At 43.0% G+C, this 18,786-nt stretch overlaps 1 long non-coding RNA gene across 1 annotated transcript; it reads left to right on the forward strand.

Annotated features, from left to right (window-relative positions):
• The first annotated feature begins 12,749 nt into the window (after positions 1–12,749).
• Positions 12,750–14,377, forward strand: LOC144576715 (uncharacterized). Its single transcript, XR_013519117.1, has 2 exons — positions 12,750–12,979; positions 14,147–14,377. It is a non-coding gene; the product is annotated as an uncharacterized LOC144576715 (long non-coding RNA).
• The last annotated feature ends 4,409 nt before the right edge of the window (positions 14,378–18,786 follow it).

Genomic DNA, 18,786 nt, shown 5'->3' on the forward strand with positions numbered 1-18,786 from the left:
TATTTCCTTCCTGCCCACCCTCCCTCCCTCCCTTTCCTTCATTTCCTTCCTGCCCACCTTCCCTCCCTCCCTTTCCTTCATTTCCTTCCCGCCCACCCTCCCTCCCTCCCTCCCTCCCTTTCCTTCATTTCCTTCCTGCCCACCCTCCCTCCCTTTCCTTCATTTCCTTCATTTCCTTCCCGCCCACCTTCCCTCCCTCCCTTTCCTTCATTTCCTTCCCGCCCACCCTCCCTCCCTCCCTTTCCTTCCTTTCTTTGTCTCTTTCTCAGAGTCTCACTCTGTCGCCCAGGCTGGAGTGCAGTGGTGTGATCGTGGCTCACTGCAACCTCCCTGTTTCAAGCAATTCCCCTGCCTCAGCTTCCCGAGTAGCTGGGATTACAGGTGCATGCCACCACACCTGGCTAATTTTTTTGTATTTTTAGTAGAGACAGAGTTCACCATGTAGGCCAGACTGGTCTTGAATTCCTGACCTCAGGCAGTTTGCCCACCTTGGCCCTCAAAGTGCTGGGATTACAGACATGAGCCACTACACCTGGGCTTCCCCCTTTCTTTACCTGCCTTCCAATTGGATGGATACATGGCTATTTTCTTACTGTTACAGAGACATATTCTCTCTCTCTCTCTCTCTCTCTCCCCTCCTTATATCTCTCTTCTTTTCTCTCTTTGTCTCTCTCATTAAAGCAAAGAACACAGCAGAAGGAATAGGAAAAGTAGCTAATCCCAGGCTGGTCTGATCACTCCTGGGCTGAAATGGAACCACCTGTGGTGTGTGGAATTGTGGCGTCTGGTGTCTGGCATGCCATGTTCCCTGTTCCCTGTTGTCCTGCCCTGTCTGTCTTCTAGAATCACCTGGAGCTCCTCCCTCAACCAAGACATCAACAACAGAAACAAAACTGCTTCCTCTGAACAGCAGGAAACTTCCAGGCGAACATACTCAGGCTTAAGTAATTAGGCAAAGAATGTGGCTTTGTGCAGCTCTGGAGAGACTCAGCTTGCTTGCTCTTGGAGTCTTTGTTTCTGCTCAGTCCCTGGGGTGCCCCTGCTTCCGCTGCTGTCCTTTGCCATTAGACCAGGCATAAATCTGCCTTTTTCCTTCCCTCCCTCCCTCCCTCCTTTCTTTCCTTCCCTCCCTCCCTCCCTCCCTCCCTCCCTCCCTCCCTCCCTCCCTCCCTCCCTCCCTCCTTCCTTCCTTCCTTCCTTCCTTCCTTCCTTCCTTCCTTCCTTCCTTCCTTCCTTCCTTCCTTCTTTCCACTGCTATTGATTTAGCTCCCTTTACATACCAGGCACCTTTCCTGGTTCCATTCTTGGGCCAGGCAAAGGCTCCTTCAGAATTTTAAGCCACCAAATGCAGCTGGCACCTCTTACACTTGCTTTGAAAAGATACGAGGTTAGTGCCCATCTTCCTGTCTTCTGAATCCAGTCCTTTCCTTCTTTCTTCCCTAATTCCTGTTCTTTTCTCTCATGACCCCTGGCTACCCATTAGCCTTTGGAACATTTTTATTATGTTTGCCTGTGTGTTTTTTCTTTTAAATGTATATGTTACCAGAAAGGGGTCTCAATCAGAGCCCAAGAGAAGGACCTTGGATCTCACAGAAGAAAGAATTTGAGGCAAATCCACAGAGTAAAGTGAAAACATGTTTTTAAGAAAGTAAAATAAAAGAATGGCTACTCCATAGACAAAGTGAACCTGAGGGCTGCTGGCTGGCTATCTTTATGGTTACTTCTTGATCATATGATAAACCAGGGGTGGATTATTCATGGGTTTTCTGAAAAAGGTGGTGGTGGGGGGAGGATTTCCTTGAACTGAGAATTCCTTTCCTTTTAGACCATATAGGGTAACTCCCAGAGTTTGCCATGGCATTTATAAATTGTCATGGTGCTGGTGTCTTTTAGCATGCTAATGTATTATAATTAGTGTACTATGAGCAGTGAAGATGATCAGAGGTCACTTTTGTCACCATCTTGATTTTGGCAGGTTTTGTCTGGCTTCTTTACTGCATCCTGTTCTATCAGTAGGGTTTTTGTGATAATGGTCCTGCCAACCTCCTATCTCATCCTGTGACTAAGAATGTCTAATCTCTCAGGAATGCAGCCCAGCAGGTCTCAGCCCCATTTCACCCAGCTGCTCTTGAAGATGGAGTCACTCTGGTTGGAATGCCTCTGATGTGTAGAAATCCACTGTGCTCATTGAAGCCTGCCTTTTTATACACGTCTTGGTAGGCAGCAAATGTAGCAGAAAGAACAGGCAATTTTGAAGCAAGAAGAGTGATATGGTTAGGCTTTGTGTCCCCACCCAAATTTCATCTTGAATTGTGATCCCAATAATCCCCATAGTTCAAGAGAAAGACCAGGTGGAGGTAACTGAATCACAAGGTGGTTTCCCCCATGCTGTTCTCATGGCAGTGAGTGAGTTCTCACGCGATCTAATGGTGTCATAAGGGGCTCCTCTTCCTTCATTAAGCAGTTCTTCCTGCCACCTTGTGAAGACGGTGTCTCGATCTCCCTTGGGCTTCTGCCATGATTGTAAGTTTCCTGAGGCACGGTGGGTCAACTAAACCTCTTTCCTTTATAAATTATGCATTCTCAGGCAGTTCTTTATAGCAGTATGAAAACAGATCAACATAAAGAGTTTTCTGTTTTAAGTCCTGGCACCATCACTCACTATCGTGACCTCGGGCAAGTTAAGCTCTCTGTGTCTATTTCTTCATCTGTGCAATGTGTATGATATTAATACCTACCTCATAGGTCTTTTTTTTTTTTGGTTTAAATGAAATGATTCATTGGAAAAGTATGATGTATGCTGAAAAGCACCACGAAGACATTTCATGTGTATGGAGGGACCTTATGTACATGGACCATGCAGAACGCAGCTTTAGTTCTGACTGCAGTAAAGGATTGTTCACATGTGTGCTGGGAACTGGCCTGCACACCCAGATTCCCAGATGACAGGAGAGCCTGTCATTTTCAGTGCTTTTCATCCTTGCTCCAGCGGCAGATGTTAGAAGCTGGCTGAGATGTTTTCTGGATTAATTGCCCCCAAACATTCAGGGTTTTATGTTTCAGAATGTCTGGACAGGTTGGAATTTGAATCTCCCTTCTGCCACTCCTTGTCTTATTTTGGAAATGCATTTAAAGTCACATTTTTGAGATTCTGACTATGTGATGCACTGAGCTACTTGGAGCGTTGGTTTGTGGCTGTTTTTAAGCCTCGACTCTTGACCCAGCTTTACCTGCAGCTCCGGACTCACCTTCAGGCTCCAGGGCTCCCTGTGTCCCTCAAGTGCTCTGGCCTCTGGTTTTGTTCTCTTGTGGCCTCTTGGCTTCTGAGTTAGGTTGGGCATCTCTCAGATCCCTTGGCTACTGAGTCTGTATATCCCATGACTCCGGGCCTCCTTCTCCTTCCACAAGCTGGTCGGTGACCATGCAGCCTTCTAGGTGGTCCAACCTTCTGGAGCTTTCTGTTGGGAAGACCCTGATAGGCTTAATCTCTCCCTTAACATTAAGCAGAGCTGCCCTTATTCTTTTAACAGAAGCAGATGAACTCCGACTGGATTCTTTGTGCTCCAGTGAGGCTTGCCGTATTTACCGCTGTATAGGATACATTCCCCACTTTTCCCAAATGATGTATTATATATGCAGCATAAAATTTTATACTTTATATATGAATAATATAATGATAATATATGAATATACAACATAAGATATATTACATATTGCATAATACTATACATGTAACATATACATCATATTTGCTTTATACAATATCTAGTTGTTTATTATATACACAAGTTTTCTTGTCAGTCTTACACGTTTGTAACGGACAGCCAGAAGGCTGAGAAAGAGGTAAAACAATGGGGCATGCTACCCCCTAGTGGCAGAGTAGGGCAACATACATCTCTGCAAAGGTGAGTGCTTTTCCATCCTGTATCAAAACAAAATGAAACAAAACAAAAACAGAAACAATAAGAGACCACACAGATAAATATAAAATTTGAGTAATTCCTCTACATTATAAATTTGAGTGTTTTTTCGCTACAACTTATATTCATAAATACCAAGGTATTTCTTTTTATTTCTGTGATTTTCTTCTTTTTAGGTATAATAGACTGTGTATCAAAATGATATTTTTTAAAAAATGGTGTCACAATGCTGTGTATTGTATTTATAGGAAGAAAATATTTTCCATTACAGCTTAGTCTTTACTTATTTTTCCAAAAACCTTTCTGAAAAATTGACATGCCAGCCTGTGAAATGCTGGCAAACATGGCATTTACTGGCTCTGGTGCACAAAAAGCCTTTGAACGCTCACCAAATGCTTCTGTAAAGTCAAGGGTTTTGAGCAGGCTGACCCCAGATTGCTAGGGAGCCTCTCAAGGAGGTCAGCGGGCTGCTAGGTGGCCCCAAGTAGGTTCTGCTGTGGTGTGTGGCCTTCTTTGCCAGTGCTGCAGCTTCTTCCGGTCCCTTCACTTGCATTCCGTTGAGCATCTCCATCTGGGGTCCAGGTGGGGGACTCTGGCAAGAGGCTTACACCGTCCTCTGATACTGGACATGAGAACAGTAGCACTGCTGATTGTCTGGGGTCCTGGCCACACTAGAAATATTTAACACATGACACCTTAGAGTGGAGGTGGGCATATTTTTTTTCTGAAAAGGACCAGAAAGTAAATATTAAATTAAATTAATTAATTAATTTGTTTAGAGACAGAGTCTGACTCTGTTGCCTAGGCTGGAATGCAGTGGTGCAATCTCAGCTCACTGCAACCTCCACCTCCCAGGTTCAAGCAATTCTCCTATCTCAATCTCCCAAGTTGCTGGAACTTCAGGCATGCACCACTACTCCTGGCTAATTTTTGTATTTTTAGTAGAGATGGGGTTTCACCATGTTGGCCAGGCTGGTCTCAAACTCTTGACCTCCGGTGATCCACCTGCCTTGGCCTCCCAACTGCTGGGATTAGAGGCATGAGCCACCTCACCCAGCCTAGAAAGTAAATATTTTAGACTTGTGGCCCAATACAGTCTCTGTTGCAGCTCCTCAGTTCTGCTGTCATAGTGCAAAAGTGAAAGGGCGTGACTGTGTTCCAATGAAACTTCATGAACACAAATATTTGAACTGCATATTATTTTCACGTGTCATGAAATAGTACTCTCCTTTTGATTTTTCCAACAGCTTTAAAATGGAAAATCATTCTTAGCTTGGTGATAGTATAAAAACAGACAACAGGCTGGAAGTGGCCTGAAGCCATAGTTTGCTGACCTTCGTGTGAGTATTCCATCATCCCTTTCTAGTTACGGCAATTTTTTTTTTTCTAAGAATCCCAAACAACTGGATTCACAACTCTATTCTATCCAGTTTCCTGGATAAAACACAGTTCATAACCACTTAAAATTTCTGGTCAATTCCAAACAGGCACACATTTATTTAGATATCTAGAACTGCTTTGTGGAGACCGGCCCTTTATTTTCTCAAAAGAATTTGTTGATCCACTGAAAATTTTCTTTGAAAACCAACCTCATGGATGTTTTGTAAAAGTCTCATTTAGAACGTTTGGGGCCTCATTCAGTCACCCCCAAATCCTCATCTTTTCATGTACACACCTCTATCCATTTTTTCCTCTCTTCTTCCTAATTAGCTGCCCGTATAATTAAACCTTTCCTCATTTAGAGGTTCTGAGCCCTCCCCGATGCGCTAATCACCCCGTGGCCCTCCTGTGGCCTCGTCTATTTCCTTTTGAGATGGAGTGCCCAGCACTGAACGGCAGTCAAGGTCGGGCCGCCCGCATTTGTATTACACACTAGTTTGCCATTACCATGGTGTTCGCTCCTTAATACAGACTAATAGCTCATTCTCCTTCCTGACCTCCAGTGAGCACTGCGCAGCCATATTCAATGCTGGCTTTGTGATAATCTCAAGATTTTTTTCTTTAGGAAGTTATAACTAATTCAAGGCCTATCAACGATCATAAATAGTTTAAATTGCTCTTTCGAGTGTGAACTGCCTCCCATGGGCCATTTAATTTACTGAATGTCCCCTGGCTGTGCTTGTTCTGTGACCAGCCCCTGTCCCTGCCCTTATTAACTCTGTTTCCATATCTCACTTTGGTCCAGTTGGGAGAGGTGGCACTTATATTTGGGAATGAGCTTGTGCTTGGCTATTGACCTACCTAGCAATGCATTAAAGATGGATTTGATCTGATTTAAAGTTTTATAAGCCCAAGGGGGTTGCCTCTGGAGGATCTTTAGAGGCCACACTGATCCTGTAATTGTGCTTAGAGGTGGTTTGCTTTTGCTCAGAGAAAATCTAGGAATTTTACTTTACCTGAAACTTTCCGTTTTGGGGTTTGACTGGGTTTTAATAATTTGCCACCCCTGGAAAACTTCTGAGACAAGGTTTTGCCCAGTTGGCTAGACTAAGTATTTTAGCTGTGTCCAATTGGTAACTGTTTAAGAGGTTTAAATACACAAACTAAGTTGGTAAAATTTGAATATGTGAATCTGGCTGAAGGATATATGGTGGTTTGCTTATACTATTTTTGCAGCTGTTCTGTTGGTTTGAAGTTCTTTGAAAATGAAAAGGTCCATTAATTAAGAAGGTGGGCCAACATGCAATCACAGCAGCACATGCCGTTTGTACACTGCTGGCCTGGCCCGTCTTCCTTCACGGGTCCTTTGGTGTGTGCTTGGATTTATATCAGCCTTGTCCCAGTGAATGCTCCTGCTCTTCTGATCTCCATCCCCACTTGCCTGCCCCATCTCAGTCAAGAACTCATTAAATGTAGATCAGTACCAGTATGACAGGGGAGTGGGAGTAAACAGACATTGTCCCCATCCTCAGGATGCTACAGTCTAACAGAGAAGACAGAAACGAAGCAGAGAAGCAGAAAAGGCTGTAAAGGAGAAGTGCAGGTTGTGGAAGGGTCTAACCCATGGGGAGCTCAGGGAACCCTTCTTGGGAGAAGTGGTGTATTAGTCTGCTCTTACGCTGCTGATAAAGACAAACCAAGATTGGCTAATTTATAAAGAAAAAGAGGTTTAATGAACTCACAGTTCCACATGTCTGGGGTGGCCTCACAATCATGGCGGAAGGCAGAGGAGGAGCAAAGTTACATCTTACATGGCGGCAGGCAAGAGAGAGAGTGTGCACAGGGGAACTCCCTTTACAAAACCTTCAGATCTTTTGAGACTTACTCATTACCATGAGAACAGCACGAGAAACACCTGCTCCTGTGATTCAATTACCTTCAACTGGGTCCCTCCCACAACACATGGGAATTATGGGAGCAACAATTTGAGATTTGGGTGAGGACACAGCCAAATCATATTGACTGGTGTTTTGAGCCCAGAGCTGCAGGATGGTGGGGATTAGCTTGGCAAATAGAGGGTGCAGGTGTGCTGTAGGTAGGGAGACCAGCATGTGTGTGGGACTCCAGGGGCATGTCAGAGGTGTTGAGAGAGGCCCAGCCTGGCTGGAGCAGAGAGCAGGAGACTGGGCAGATGAGGTAGGAGGGGCAGGCAGGGTCTTGCAGACTGCTTCGATAGCTTATTTTTCTTTATTCCGAGAGCCTGGGGAAGGAGTAGGCAGTAATGTCATAATGAGATTTGCATTTTTGAATACAAACCCTCTAGCTGCAATGTAGAAAATGAATTGGAAAAAGCAGCAGCGGTGACAGCAAGAGAAGCAAGGAGTCTGTCACAGCATCCAGCAAGCAGTGATGCTCTCCTGGTCCTGATGGTGTTTGGGCCAATAGAAAGAATTGGGTAGATTTCAGAGTTATGTAGGAGGTGGACTCACAGACTTGGTGATTAATTGGGCTATCTCATTCTGATATTTTTTTATTGAAGAATTTCTCTATTTTTCCTTTTGCTTTGTAGAGCTGGTTGGAAAATCCTTTTTTTTCCCCAAGCATTTGCAAAGATACCCATTTACATGGCACTAATTGTCTTGCTTGTGTGTGTCCGAGATGAATGTTCCTCCTGCAAAGATGATGGTTTATCTTGTTCAATAAGATTGTGCTGCTTAGAAATTGGGACCTATCCACCTCACATGTTCTAGAAATTTAAGCTGTAGGAGATGGAAACTAATGTAGTCTTTAAACAATCTATTGAACTTATGAAATTGCAATTAGACAATAGGATTTGTATTGGAGGATATGAATTTTGACAGGAAAGAGGCCCTGCATGATACAATCACCATACTGACAAATAAATGCCGTTGTATTTTTCTGTGACAAGGATGATTTACAATCATAGTAGTACATGGTTCTCTTTGATTTATGGCATCCTGGTAGCCATGGAATTGCTTAGCAAAATCAGTTTGGCTTTGATATAAGATCTTTTCCTTGCCTAGAAAAAATTTTAGCCTGAGGAAAAGATGACATTAATTTGGGAATAGTGGAGTTATCATTGAGTTATCAAAATAAATCTGAGGACATAAATCAATTCTACTGCATGGAGAATGCTAAATCAATAAGGCCAGAAAGACTTTATTGATTCTATGGCCATCACTCAAGCCTTCTTCATTAGATTCCTCAGCCATATGTTTAATTGAAATGATAAGGGAGATAACTTTGGGTAAATCCACACATCCTGACTTTATTATGGGGTTGTTCAAGGTAATGAAAATGATTTGGCCAGGCTGGCTCTCTCCTTCAGATTCAGGAGGGTACACATGGGAAGACTTCACATCTTCTTTCTGTCTCCTGTAACTTCCACTTCGGGCAGATGCTAGCTTAACAGTCTTAAGTCACTCTTTTTAAAAATTCAATTTAAAAACTGTATGAACAAACTGATCATAATTTAAGAGAACATGTAAAAAATTACTCATAGTTAATACCACCCTGAACCTATTGGCAACAATTGTGCTGAATTGTATTGTCTATTTCTATGTCTTGTCTCTCTCACTTAAATGATTGTGAGCAGTTGAGGGCAAGAAGCTCTTATCTCAGTATCCCTTAAATGTTGTTCAATGTATAAGTAACTCTATATAGCTGCAGTCAGAAGTGTATTAGTTAGCTGTTGCTGCAAAACAGCCCTCAAATTTAGTGGCTTATATCAAGAACCATTGTATTTGTTCGTGATTCTTGGAGTCAGCTAGGTGGTTCTTCTGTTCTGGCCAGCTAAGCTGGGACTGGATAGAGTAGGATGACCTCACTCACATGGGTGGCAGCTAATGTGATGACAACTGGGATGATGACCATTTGCCTGCCTCTCATGATCCAATGGGCCAGTCACATGACAGCAAAAGCGTTCCCAACAGTAAGAAGGGAAGAATTCTCAAGTACTTGTGCAAGTACTTATCAAGTTTTTGCTTGTGTCACATTTGCTAATATTTCCAGTGGCCAAAGCCAGTTACATGCCAAACCTGTATTTGAAGATTATATAAACAGATTTTACCACTTGATGAGAGGAGCTGCAAAATATTATGGCCATTTTTCCTCATATACTACAGAAATGTAAATAAATCTGTATTCTTCTGCTTTTTAAAGAAACAACTATAGGTGCTTCCTCTTGTTACTTTTTTTAAAGCTAATATATTAGATATTTACTGTTTACTAGAGGCTTTAAATATATATATTTAAATATATATGATATATAATACATATACATATATATGTACATTAAATATAATATATATGTATTATATATCATATATATTTAAATATATATTTATGTATGTTTATACATATATGTATATACATATGTATACATATACATAAATATATGTATATGTTTATACATATATAAATATATATGATATATATTTATATATAATATGTATATATTTGTATATAATATATATTATACTTATATATGAAATCTGCAGATGACCCCAAAATGTAAGTAAAATTATTATTCCCATGTTACTAGTAAGGAAGCTCACTGAAGTTCACACAGCTAGTAAGTGGGGAAGCAGAGATTTTAACCTTGATCTCTATGAATCTACTTAACTGTTAGCAGACTTTTCATCATGATTCTTCTTTCCCTCTTGTTGGGTGTTCAGACATTCATCATTTTTTGAAGTTATAGGAAATATCAGGAGGATTTCCCCAAGTTATGTGTGAGTCTACCCCTCTACTTCAATGCTTTTCAGAGGTGACTTGGACCTTATAGGAGAACCATGTCAACTTTCAAGTGCACCAAATAAGATGCCTCTGACTATAGATAATTTTGATGTTTGCATTTCCCCTAAGCCATGGGGCTAAAAGAGTTGTAGCAAGATTTCAACAAACTCTAAATTAAGGGTAGTACCCAGGGTACTGTCCCATGTGACTCCTCCCTCTTCTCAGGCAGGCATACTATTGCATTCAAACATGGTCCAGCAATCTTTCTTTTCCTGCCTCCTCTTCCTAGATAGAGTATGATTATTGTGAACTTAATTCAGGTATCCTTTAGCCTTTCCCTGGCCAGTCATCTTCCTGTGATTTATCAGCTGATGGTTGTTTCCTGGTGGAGCCAAGATGATCAGACTTCAGGTTCAGGATGTGCTTTGAAGAAGGCTGTGCTAGGTTTGGTAACCCTACTTGTCTAATGGGTGCTACTCAGAAGAACACAAAATAGGTATAGTTAGTTGGACTAGAAAGATCATACATGAGAATTAACACTGACATCTAGGACAAACCTTCAAAGCTTGGCCAGGAACTCAGATGGGCTTCTCCTTATCCTAACCACCACTTCAAGAACTTGGGCTCAAAATTAGGCATCTTCCCTAAAATCCAGAACCCATGTATATGAATGTCTCAAATGCTCGGCCTCTCAAAAATTCCCAGCCCACACAGCTATGTTTTGGGCATTTTCTAGTGGTGTCCTGGAGTGGCTCATACCAGCTCATGAGAGCTGATTGTCAAATTTTCAGGAAATTTGAAAGCCAATTGTTAAACACAGCCATTCTTAAATATTAAATTATGTAAGCTTACAATTAAATAAATTACATGAAAAAGGCAATCAATTCTCAAAACTCATTAATTCCTATTTATTTTTATTACCTTTTTACTGTTCTCTATGACCATGATGTTATTTCTACCCATTTTATCAGTGTGGTGGAAACAGTATGTCACAGTGTGCTATTGCACATTTCTTCCCAATTCTGCAGTCCATGAAATCAAATGGTAGCTTGGAGTCAGCCCTGGTGGAAATATTTATACCGTGGAAATCTGAAAATGCTATCAGGGCTTGATTTATTATCTTGTTGATTGCCTAAACTTAAGAAAGTGATGGGGAAGATGTAAATAATGGATATTAAACTTAAAAGTGTATCATGTCTGTAACTGTTACATTGTGAATAGTACAAAATCTTAGGAAATTCTCTCGGTATTTGAAACTATCATCAGATTCAGCAAGCAATCACTCATGTCATTGAAGAACAAGTGAAAATATTGACATACATCTTTATTATCTCACTTCTTCTTTTCTTGTTAATGTAAAGAAAATATCAACCAACATTCATGTCGTAAGTGAATTTGTCTATTCCAGCCATAGATTGAGTACAGATACAAGAATTTTGCAAAAATCAACAAAGCCTTCTGTGAGAACCTATTGGCTATATGGAGTTTACAATAAAGAGTATTGTATAATTTGTTATCTGTAAATTGGATGCTATAGATCCTTTATATTGGTAAGATTTATATCAAATACCTATATGTAGTATATCTATATGTGCATGCATTTTTCCCCAGAAAGCAATTGTTAGATGTTTACCAACCCCCTTTCAGAAGATGTTGAAGTGTGAGGAGTGGTAGGTCCTCCTACATGAAATTCTGGATTTCCCTGGGTCTTCTGGTAGGAAAATGATCAACCGTGCTGCTCACACAGGAGTGAAAAATCTGTATATCATCTCTGTGGATGAGATCAAGGGACAGTGGAACTTCCTGCTGGCGTGCATAATGTGGTGACGACCGTGGTCAGTAGGTGAGCCAGAGCTCAGAAGGAAGGTGCATCCAGCAGTGATCATGTGACAACAAAAGTCATACCAGAGAAAAGATGGCTTGTTTCTTTAGTTTGAAGAAAATGCCAGGGTCATCGTAAGCAATAAAGGTGCGATGAAAGGTTCTGCCATCACAGGGCCAGCTGCAAAGGAGTATGCAGCTGTGTGGCCCAGGCTGACGTCCGAAGCTGGCAGCACTGCCTGAATCTTTAGTATATTTGTGAAAAATAAAAAAAAACCAAACCATTGAACTCTGCCCCCTTCCCAAAACACCCAGCAAAAACCATTTGCTACCACATTATTGCCATATTCCCACTAATCTCTTACTGGTCACATAGAAGTTAGGGGGATTTTCCTCCTTGATCTGTATACCTGAGAATCCTATTTTTCCTTTTATCCTTGGCTCCCCTCGGTCACAGAAGGCCTTATAAATGAGCACATTCAGCCAGCGGGGGACGTCCAAAGTGGAAAAAAAAACACTTCCCTGCCATCTGAGGCTTTTATAGGAAGAGGTGAAACCTGAGCAGGTAGAGGACAGCATTTGCACTTCCTGGGTCTCGTTTTAGGTCTCCTGTAAGTGAACATCCTGTTCATCACTGAGGGCATTCGAGAAGTTTTGCAGTTACATTTATCAAAGTAACAGGGACAACAAATATGTATCTGCTTTATCATGTATAGAGCACATCTATATTTATTAGCTTATTTCGTACTTCTAAAGATTTCTCTGTTTTGGGCAATTCACACGCAGCTGGTGAGGGGGCTAGTTACCGCAGACACTGGCTCCCTCTCCAGGGTGTAGCAGCGTCTCCGACTTGGTATTAGAGGAGTTTACTTGCCATTTCCTACCCTCTTTATTATCCCCAATCTGCAGTGAATTCAGAGCAGGAAACAAAACCCCAGGAAGGAGTTATTAACGGTTCCAGTAGAGAGTAATCCCACTTGCCAAAAGTACGTTATGATGTGGTTATCTTTAAATTTGTTTCCTCTCCCCAGGGACTGTGGGTGTGGAAGGCGAGCTCTGGTACACAGAGGACAGAAACCAGTTGCTTCAAGCATTATGGGGTGAGTTTCTTAGCGTTTCCTAAATACTGTATCCACCGTAGCTTTCCTCATATGGTACATGAAGAAACACATTGATACTACAATAAAGGAAAATACCACCTGACCTGGTTATGTTGTTTTCTTGTTGTGATCCACATCATAGCATATAAGGTTTGCCCTGGAAAACTCTTCTTAGGGTGAGGTGTAAATTAAGACAAAAGTCTGTGGTGACTCATTGGTAAAATAATTCATGCTTGTTAACAACAACTAGCAGAGGTCTTTACCGTACACAGGACTTCGGGAGTTTGCCTTTTATCCAGTTAACATGATATATTTTTCAGAGCTATGTGAGACCCCCTCAGACCCACAAATGGTCATTTGTGACTAAGGAAACTGATTTCATGGCCTCCAATGAGCAAACTAAACCAGGTTGTTACCAGATTTTGACTCCACTTTATGCTGCATGAGCTTGGATTGTCTACAGCGGCATCCTTGGTACACTTTAGAATGAAAACAATTCAATTTTGAAAGTAAACACAGAAGAAATATAGTTCAGAGGGCAGCTTACTCAGATAACAAAGCCAGCAAATACAACTGAAGGTTGCAGGCCGAAGCAGCAGTTCACATAGCCAAGGGTTGCCAAAGGTGTTTTCACACCAAGGTCTGCTTTTTTTCTCTTTAGTTATTGATTACCTTTGCTAATGAGGGAATATTGACATGTGCAGAAGACCGTGACACGTTGAAATAGTTTTAGATAGAGTATCTTTGGCAGGTCTTCGTGTTTAGATTTAAGTGGGAACCGCTGTGGGTTCTGAAATAGCTTCTATAGCCAGTTTCGTCACAGACCCAATCATCCAAGGCATCATTCCCTGTAATTTGACTGAAAAGCAGTGAGACAGCAAAAGCTTCGGTTCTTGAAAAGGATTTAGCAGCCAGCCATCTGACGGTTATTAAAGACATTCTCGTGCTGTCTCCTCCCCTCTCTCTTTACTCCAGCCATGACTAAATAAATCCAGAGGCTTGAATTAAACATGGAAAGGGGGAGTGACAAGCAGAGGACCAGAACAGATTCCTGGGGAAACAGTTTGGTTTAAAAAATACTAAACAAGGCTTTACTGTCCTACAGAAGTTCTAGTCTCAAAGGATTGAGAACCTGAAAACTGAAATATTAATTTTTTTTTTTTTCAGAGGACAAGTAAGGACATGCTCAGGTCAGACTGTAGTGGAAAGAACCCAGCATTAGCTAGGTGAAGACCTGGCTCCTGGAGCTTCATCTCCACTGCGTGACATTGGACGAAGACTTAACCTCGCTGAGCCTTGGTCCCTTGGTTTGAGGCTGTATGTTTGCCTTTAGCCCCTTTGTACGCCTCTGATTCTAAAGCGTTCCCCTTTTAAGGTTAAGATTCTTTGAATACTTTGCTCTCATGTCAGGGTGTTTTAATTCTCATGCTATGGATTTTTAGCAAACATTATGGCATTTAGAAACTATAAAGGCAATATTTGGGAGGTCAGACATTTTTGGAATGTATAAACCAAAATGTAAGGACAGTACCACCCTCCAGGTAAGCCTACATTGTCACAAACTAGTCTTTATTTCAACTACGTATATTATAGCATTACTTTCTTTGTACTTAAATCTAACTTCTTTTTAAAAATTATTTTATATTCAAGGGGTAGATGTACAGGTTTGTGACATGGGTATATTGTGTGATGCTGAGGTTTGAACTTCTGTTAATTCTGTCGCTCAAATAGTGAACATGGTACCCAATAATTTTTCAACCCTCATCTCCTTCCCTCCCTCCTCCTTTTTGGAGTCCCCAGTGTCTTTCATTCCCATATTTATATCCATGTGTACCCAATGTTTAGTTCCCACTTACAAATAAGAACATGTGGTATTTTGTTTTTTTGTTCCTGCATTAATTCACTTAGGATAATGGCCTCAAATGCATCTATGTTGCTGCAAAGGACAGGATTTTGTTCTTTTTTATGGCTGTGTAGTATTCCATGGTATCCGTGTACCTCATTTTCTTTAGCCACTGTTGATGGCACCTAGGTTGATTCCATGTCTTTTATAGCAATACATTTTTAAAAAACAGAAAGCTAGGGGTACACATGTTACCCAGTGTCCACCTTCTCCCTTTGCAGGGTCACCTTCCTCTGGGATATTGGTTTTTTTTTTTTTTTTTCTTTCCACAGAGTCTTGCTCTGTCGCCAGGCAGACAGAGCAGTAATCAGAGCAGTAATCGCCAGGTGTGATCTTGGCTCTGCCTCCTGGGTTCAAGCAATTCTCCTGCCTCAGTCTCCAGAGTAGCTGAGATTACAGGCGTGCACCACCATGCCCAGCTATGTTTTGTATTTTGAGTAGAGATGGGGTTTCACCATGTTGGCCAGGATGGTCTCGATCTCTTGACCTCATGATCTTCCCGTCTCTGCCTCCGTGCCTGGCCAGATACTGTTCTTTTGCTGTGCTGGTGTGGACCTGTGTCCCTGCCTTTGTCTTCATTGTTATTCTCTCCTCACCTTCATGCCATTTCCTGGGACTGCCTTCACTTCTTACTTACCTGCTTCACCCTCTGTTAGGAAGTACCAGTCCTCATTCTTCCAATACAGTAATGACAAGGCCAGGCAGAGCAGGTCTGCAATAAGAGCCTCGAGATAGTAGAGGGTGGTTATGGTGTAGGACAGAGGACACATTCAATTCAAACACTCTGTTAGAAATTATCAGCCAACCCCACCGTAGTGGGCTTGTGGTAATAAGGGAAAGGGAAAAACTAAATGGAACACTTAACAGTTTCCCTTTCTTTCCCTCTCTCTTCTTAGGTCTGGAATAGGATCTTTAGGACAGAAAGGGAGAGAGCATTTCAGGACAAGCAAAGGGAATGGTGGGAGCTGCAGGGAGCGAGTTGCCACTTCACAGTTTGCCTGCAGCTGGCTCTGCCAGTAACAATGCCCCACCCAGATGAAGGTCTTTAAACACTCTTTTGGCTCCCGGCCTCTGGGTAAGCCCACAGTGCTGCAAGGTGAAGTCTGCTTGCCGAGGCTGCCCAAAATCCACATTATTCTCTGCTAGCTCTCTTATGGGTCTTTGTGAACGCTCTTTGGGGGTGTTTAACCACCTAGTGACAGATGTGGAGTCTTAACAGTTTTTAGGCCCCTTGATTTTCTTGGTGGGATAAAGAGACTCTTCTGTCAACTCCTCTGATACAACTTGTCTGCAGATCATGTTGAAACTCCTTTTTGTCACATCCTCCAGATCACAAGGAAAAGGCAGATTAATGTGATTATCGGTGTCCATCAACTCAAGGCTCTTGGTTAAATGATACCCACCATGAACCACAGGGCAGAGCTTCGCAGCATTAGCTGGCTGCCTTCTTACAATGACTTCATTAATAAACTTGCTGTCAGCAGCTTAATCCTCACTCAAGTAGAAGGATGAGAATCCTTGTTCACCATGATTAGGCAACATTGAGAGTTAAAAAAAAATTTCTCATGCCCTGGCACTTATTTTTATTGAAAGTCTAAATGAATTTAAAAAAAAATTTCAACAAGAGCACCTGATTGGCAGCGACTTTCTGGGTTTTCACCGTGAAGTGCTGTTGCAAGTAAGCCATTTAATCGTTCAGCTTGAGTCTACATTTGGGTTTTTGCTTTTGCTGGAAGTGTTTCCTCTGTTTTCTAATCTTTCAGGCTCCTCTTCCGCCTTACCTGTACTCGGGTCCTGTCAGTCAAGCTGGCTAGGTGTTCTTCACAACTGTGCCATTCTGTTAGTGGTGTGAAATATTTCCCAGAGGGGGTGGTGTAAGGAAGGGTTTTCTATCTTTTCTCCTGTTAGTGTCTGAGATGGAGGCATGCTGAGTTCCTGGTAGTGCCCAGGGCTCTGTTCAGACTGGTGGATTCTGACTTGACTTTGAGCTCCTGTTCCCAACCTGCCTCTTCCAGGAAGCGCTGCCTTCGTACTCTCCCACCCCCAACCCCAATGCCAGAAGTTCCTTAAGCTCTTCACAGATGTTTCAGGAGTGAGAGAATAAGGGGCTAGAGCGTCCCAGCTTCCAAATGCACAACGGTTTGTCTCTCTTTTCTGGACAGCTGTGTTTATCTGGATCCTTGGAGAAGCAGAGATCAAGGCAGGATTAGACATGCAAGGATTTTATTAGAGGAAACTCCTATGTGAGGGAAAATGGGGAGAGAGCCGGGAAAAGGTCTGGGTGCTGTAAGACTGACCCCCTGCCCTACTGCAGGAGAGAGTGGGGAGGGAAGGCTGGGTGGTGGCATCTTAGACTGCTTTGCAAATAAAGCAAGGTTAAGCAAGGCTGCTGGGGAGTCTCAGAGCCAAAGTGGTCCACCAGCCTCAGACTGACCTGCCTTAGCATCTGGGCTGTGCGCAGTCATTGGTCTCAGTGCAAAGGTGACATAGCTCTCAGAGTGCAGGCTCTGGGGCCTTTGGGGGGTGATGCACGTGGATTTGGAGGCCTGTGAGGTGAGGTGCCTTCCCATGGCTGCTGCATAGCCAGTGGCGAGAGCTGAGCCAGATGCACTGCAAAAAGCAGCACAGCAAAAGGGATGTGATTATAGTTAAAATGAAGAACAAAGCAATGCAGGGAGCACCCTCACCCTGACCTCTTCCAGCGAGGAAGCATGAAAGAGCATTCATGTTGACTGGGCCTGTGAGCCTCACTCCAGCAAGGAACTCCCAGCAAGGAGAGTTCTCTCCCCATTTTCCCTCACATAGGAGTTTCCTCTAATAAGTTGGAACTCCCGGTTCCAACTCTTGTTTCTGGAGATTTGCTCTTCTCTTAGGGGACTGTTTCCTGCTGTCTTCACTCACTAGCTCTGAATTCTGTTCTCTGATTACTGCTCTGACCGAGGGAAGACATACATCTTTCCTTAAAGCACAGCTGAGAACCAGACTGGCCTGTGATTCTGACATTTCCCCAGGCTTGTTCGGGGAAGAGCAAAGCGGTCTTCAATAGCATTAGCTGGAGGGGTCGTTTTCTTCCCAAAGGCCCTTGCCTTCCCGGGGACCAAAGAAAGGTGTAAATAACCATAGCTGAACAGAGTTGATCTTAAACAAAATAATCATTCTAAGTAGTTTAGCTGGTGCTGGGGGAGGAAAGGGAGACAGGAGTTATCAGGGTTCTGACCAGTCCTAGGTGGGGCCGTCTAGACTGTATCTCCTACTAGGGGTGTCCTGGGCAGAAGGGACAAGGATGAGGGCCTGATGGGGTGTCTGGAAGTGACAGATGGGGAAAGTGATACAGGTGCTCCCTTCTACTCCTCATCTGAACCCAATAACTGCAGTGTCTTCCTTACCTGTCTCTCTGCTTCCTTCTCCCCTCCGCATTGCCCTCCCCTGGGCAATCTATCCTGCCTGCTACAGTTGTTCTCCTTGCACACAAATCTGATCCTATTGCTCTTTCTGCTAAAAGTCTTTGGCTTCCCAGGCCTTCTGAACTCCTAGCACAAAGCCCTCTTGTCTTCCCCCAATGCCACAGACCTCTCCCTCCTCCTTGACTCTCACCAGCAGAACTCCCAGTTCCAACTCTTTCTCTGTAGGTTTGTTGTCGGTTTGGGGGACTGTTTCCTGTTGTCCTCACTCACCAGCTCTGAACTCTATTCTTGATTCCCACTCTGGCCAAGGGAAGACATAGATCTTTCTCGAGAGCAAAGCTGAGACCAGGCTGGTGTGCAGGTCTGACGTTCCTGCAGGCTTGTTGGGGGAATAGCAAAGGAGGTACCCCACAGACAGCTGGTGAGTATGGGTGGCCAGGCGTGGCTGCAGTGGGAACAGCTATGTCTCTGGGGCCTCTCCTGGCAGTACCCAGCCCCCC

This window comes from Callithrix jacchus, chromosome 6 (genome assembly GCF_049354715.1).
Source record: "Callithrix jacchus isolate 240 chromosome 6, calJac240_pri, whole genome shotgun sequence".
In the NCBI taxonomy this organism is placed as follows: Eukaryota; Metazoa; Chordata; class Mammalia; order Primates; family Cebidae; genus Callithrix; species Callithrix jacchus.